We start from the raw sequence: 6,000 nt of genomic DNA, 5'->3' as shown, positions 1-6,000 counted from the left end.
TTAATTTCATTTTTTTGTATGATCTAATGTAATTACCAGTCCCAAATGCCCTACTGTAGCACAGATCACAGGGCATTCAGCTTGCGCATCCATTATTGTCTCATAGTGGAACAAAACAACACTGTCGGCAATAGCTGCATAACAGCTCATAAAAATTGTTACCAAGGCATTTTCTTGCTGTCTCCAGTAATGTCACCAAAGCCTGCCGGGTAAGTGGTAGGTGTATGTCTGCAGGACTTGGTGTTCTACTCAGATCTGAGAATGGAGTATAGTTGGGAATCCGGGCTGAAAAGTGCAGAAAATAATAGTTGTGACTGCTGTGCATTTGATGTACAACTGCACAGTTCCGAACAAAGATTTAACCAACTATAAGCTGATTACAAATCATTATGTTAGTACAACTGCAATGATATTAATATCAAGCTGATATGATGTTATATTTTTGCCTATTACGGGTATGACACCTTGTATGTAATGAATGTATATAATTTTGAAGTTAATTTAACATTAAATCTTACCAATAGAACGTCCTTTGAGATAAGCTTTCCCCTCTCATTCAATTGCACATTAGGACCAAAGACCTACACTGCTGAATTAGGCTGCCTACCAAGGCATGTGACAACATTTTGTTGCCTTCTCTCAGATCTTAGCAAAAAGTGAGAGTTTTGTCAAAAATGAATTCCACCCACAAAGACTCCTGTAATTTGTCATTTAATATTGGTATGTTCGGATAAAAATTTTGAAAGACTTTACAAAATGAATCTAGTGTTTGTGAACTGTTGTGGTCAACAAAAGACTCCCTATAAACAGAATTTATAACAAATGAAAGAATTGCATGGCAGAATGTCCTTACATTCTTTCTCCATCAGATGTTGTTACTTGATACACAAACCCTTGAAGTGGATTTACCAAATTCTTCAGAGTAGTCACAAAACTCATTATGGTCGCATAATTTTTTTTTACTTTGGAACTGCTTTTTTATTGGTCTGAAGTTTGTACCCAATTTACTGAACATCACATTACTGGAAGGCAAAAAGGTATCAGGGTTTCTTACCAACCCAGCTATAAAATTCTACATAAGATATCTTATATAAGATTTTCCAAAGAATTTATACATGATCTGATAAGGTGATGTCTCGTCTGATTTTTAATTACTCAAGATCGTATGTTATACAATCATGCAATTCAATTGTGAGAACACAATTAATGCTATTGTTGTCTTCAATAAGAAAAAACAGTTCTACCAGTACTACTGGTATACTATATGCTAGTTTGCTTATGGTCCAGACTGTCCAAGTGTCATCTTTTTTTAAATGCTCTTCTGGTTACATATCAACTAGCATGTACTACATACATCACTTTGTCATGATGTGTGCATACAACTCACTGTATATCTCAACTCAGTTATGAGCCCCTTCATTAAGTAACCATTGAATAGCATCAATCTTGTTATTGATAACTGCTTTATGTGCATACTGTATTATGCCCAGGACACTAAAGTTCAATACTCATCATACCTGATGGATGTACTGCATGGATATAGCAGATGGACTACCATCCCACCCTCTGACTTGAATTTACTAGTATTTATTCTGAGTATCATTGATTTAATCATTACCATAGAACAGGAAAAGTACAAATTATTTATTGCATACTATATTGTGCCCATGCCTGAGGGAAGACTTAAGTTCAATACTCATCATGATCTAAGTCACAGTATATGTTAGGAATTGGCATTTTTTCTATATGGAGAGAGTCCAGCTAATGAGAAGATGTATCTCAATCCTTTTGGAGCACACTCTACACACTGAGACACTGCCATAACCTGCAGCCAGTAAATGCTCTCAGGAACAATTAACACAGCTACAGGAACTAGATTGGTATGGACCTGGGTTGCCTAGCCCCTCCAATGAATCTGGCGCTTTGGTTTCTACTGTAGAGGTCCAAAATTACACCATTCAAGTTGTTGCCAGCAGTCGTGAGTTAAATTGGATCGTCAATCCCAAAAGGCATTGTCAAAGAGCCATTTAAAGGCATTGGTTACCTTTTCATATATACTTGAAGCTGTCTCCAGCAATATACCAGTCTACCTCCATTATTGCTGTTAACTACTTGAAATGACCTGCAGCAACCATTTGCATTGTAGGTAGCTGCCGTCTATACCTAGGCGTTACCAAAGGTGGTACAAAAGAAATGGTTTGAAAAAAATACTTGCTATAGAAACCTACAGAGCTTCAAAAACATCGTTTTCCTTTGGCTAAAAATATAAATACAGGAATAGAGTGGAAAAAGAAAGACACATGCAACTATAACATATGTACAAAGCAAATATGAAACCTCACTTTGTAAGCGAGTAAATTACACTAACCTATCTTTAAGATTTGCAGCCTGAGACCTTGTGATCCGTTTTTCTATAATATACATTGTATACATAAGACATAGCATTATCAGACAGGTTATGTATCTCAACATAACAGATTATGTATCTTATGTATCTCAGTTTGGCTCCAGCTAGCCAAACCGAAGAATATGAGGACAACGACTGGTTTAATGAAGTGCTCACATGTTTTAAGGAAAAAAAATATAACCTATCATCACATGATGCAGGCAGTGCGTACGTGTGTGTGTGTGTGTGTGTGTGTGTGTGTGTGTGTGGGTCATGCAGTTATTAGTGAACTTTGAGCATGGTGCTATGACGGTGGGTACAACTGAACCCAGTAGCTAGCAAACCAAGGACTATTTCACACTAGTCTAGAGCCTATGCATAATCGTCCGTGCAAGATACATACTTGTTTCCAAGTCAGGCGAAATGGAAAAAGATTCACTGGGGTTATAATCTGGGTCTGAGGATGAGGCCCTAGATGACCTGTTAGTATCGTCCAAATCTAACTTGTTGGTTGCCATTTTGGTGTGGATGAGGGTACAAAAATGCCATAGCCATGTACGGTGGCAAACAGTGTCATGTGCTTGAGTGACTGTTCCCCTCCACATTTACTGTGAAGTGTCGCAAGGTCAGACACGTCGACAGTCTATAAACCTTTCCAGGTTCAGCACATGTGATGCTGTTGACATCAACATCACTGCTGCGACCACGTCGGAAGGGAACAGTCGTCGGTACTCGGTAGCTCTTTCCATGATATCTGAAGAAATCCTAAAGTTTTGTAAAATAATTAAATTTAAAATTTGTTTTACTTTGGCATCTAGACTGGGAACTTTGCCACATTGACTCTCATCACTGCTACTCTCCTAGGAAAAAGATTATGGCAGTGAACACTTTCAAAAACTCACTATGCGTCTGGTAACTCTTCTCACTTTCATAATAGGCTCAGCCTGTTGTAATAATTTTAAAATCAGTTTCCGAAAAAGGAAAGAACTTACAACACTCTGACTTCTTTGCTTCAAAGTACTATGAGCCTCAAGGGAAGGACCCTCCTCATCCTCCTATACATTTTGAAAAACACTGAAATTATATGCAAATTTGGGTTAGAGCTTACATGTTGCCGCCCACATAGTCTCTTCCTATATTCGGTCAATGCACAACTTACAATTGTCTGAAAAAAAATTATGCATGTTATCACAATGTGACAATAAATTTTTGAACGGAATGATCTTGAACGTACCTTGCCCTTAGATCTAAGATGATACTTGTGGCTCAAGTCTCGTTGTACAGAAGAGTCGCTAGAATCATACTACAAAGATTTTTCAGCAAATTTAAAAATTAAGCTTACTTCAACCATCCTCACTTGTGACCTCACTTCACACTTAGAGTGACACTAAGATGGATGGAATATTAATTTTACAACTGTACGAGTAAAATTGACTTACAGAAGAGGCAGCTGCACTTGTGTCTACACCTTGGCCTGTGGGATGTGTCTATTGGTGTCAGATAAGTTTCCATGGACTTTTTACATTAATGGCAGAACTCACCTTTTGCCTTTTACCTTTTCTTCCCATTGAGGTCTTTGACTTTGAAGTAGCCTGCAAAATAATGTGCAACGTTAAAAAACCTCGTGACCTACTGTCCTTCCACCATGTGTTTTTTCATTGACAATGTGATGTACTGAAAGTCTTCGTCACTATCAGACTAGAGAAGGGTTGGTGCTTATTTCAAAGTAAACCTACCAGTACCGTCCGTATTGGAGGTCCCTCTGCATGTCAAGAATCATAAGTTGGGGATTCAAAACTTGCCGGGCAGACAGGGGCCCCGATCGTGCCTGTATGGTTTTTTAAAATTTACATTAGTAAATATAGACATCACAACTTGTTCAGTGTCCCTTTGCTTGTAGGTGTCCTAAAAATATTACTAAAAAATGTCAAACAGTACTGATACCATACTTGAAGGGATACTATTGGCAATGGAGCTTCATTAACGATGTGACTTGTATCCTGTAGCAAATGGTTATATTTAACCAATAAATTGTTTTGCAAACTTCAATTGATTCCCTGGGCAACTCTATCTCTTCGTCATTGCTGTCCTAGAAAGGTGTTTTTTTTATAAATGTAAAGTGGAGTACATACTTCAAAAACTCGAATTTTTCTGGGACGTGGAACATTAAGAGATTTTCTTGCTTTGGTCAAGTGTTTCTCAAGGTCTTGTTTCATAACATTGAACTCATTGACTGGTATGCTGTCATCTCTTGCAGGTATTGGAACCTTACCGTAAGGCATCATACTTATTGGCAGTACTACATGTTTATTTTCCTACACAAAATATGAACTTGTCGAACCATTTGCTACCTACTTTTTGTAGTTCAAGCACTCTTCAAAAACTTCTTGACTCTTTCTATTAGATGAAGCAATAATATTGTAGTAACAAAGCTAAAAAGGTATTCACCCTTGTCTTGCTTTCTTCTCGACATTTCACAATTCAAAGAGACAACTACAATTAAGATAATACTTAATATTTAAAACAAACAAAGACTATGTATTTAGTACATAATGACTGATGCAAAGGCAAATATTAGTAACCTAAAATAACTCTAAATTAAATTATTATATCACAAAAAATTTATTCAAAAAGTTTCTTAATATTAAAATGAAAAAGTTTTAAAAAGACCGCTTAAGCAAACCTATTACGCCTGTAACTCAATAAGTTGCTTGGCGATTAAAGATTTTAAAGTTGTTGAACCCTAAACAAATGATGCTTTGGACTTTCAGCACTTTTGTTAGCCATGATAGGTAGCTCAAAAAAGAAATGCTTGGCAGTATCATTTGTGAAACTAGCCTTGCAGGTCTTCTCAGAATGAATTATCCTTTTTGGAGAATAAATTCAAGATATTTTATATATTTATATTATGATTTGATAACCACAACAGGAATCTCTGGAGATTTTTGGTGCAACTCATTAATGAGTGAATGATAATTTTGTGATAAATGTGACCGGCAATAATGCATCATGCATCAATTTCCAAGGATGTTGCCCTCTCCATTGCCTGGAGTCTGGGCTCCTGTTTTGGAATATCCTTGTGGATTAAAGCATCACATTCAGTGATAGAATAGGACTGTATCAGTTACAAATTTTAATATTAACTTTAGTGATGTTAAATATTATAATATAAATTTTGTTCCAAAATAATTGAATTGAAAAGCAAAAAAGCTGTTGGATTCATTCGTTTCTGTTAAAGGTAAAAAATTCTATTATAAACTATAATCTTAAACTTTAAAAGTGCTGCCTGGGAGGGACTGACTGAGGGAATGTAGGGATAGAGGATGGAACAATAGATGAGGTAGAGCCTCAGATAAGAAATGGAGAATTCCTTGTTAGATTTTGTGTCTTCTTTGAAGCCTGAGATATTCTTTGAAAAAAAAATGAACATCCATGTCTAAGTTTTCTAAACATTTATTTTTATATCAAGTAATCAAAATTTTATTTTCAATTCTACATTTCAATTTTAGCCTATGGTCAGCAATTAGAGGCACCTCGTCACCCTCCTTGTATCTTTTTTTCCACTATTAAACTAATTTGTTTCTTGTCTGTCTCAATCAGTATCATGAGCATTA

The sequence above is a fragment of the Amphimedon queenslandica genome, unplaced genomic scaffold (genome assembly GCF_000090795.2).
Source record: "Amphimedon queenslandica unplaced genomic scaffold, v1.1 AMPQUscaffold_13405, whole genome shotgun sequence".
Classification (NCBI taxonomy): Eukaryota; Metazoa; Porifera; class Demospongiae; order Haplosclerida; family Niphatidae; genus Amphimedon; species Amphimedon queenslandica.
The sequence above is the reverse complement of the archived record's forward strand: the minus strand, read 5'-3'. Positions refer to the sequence as shown.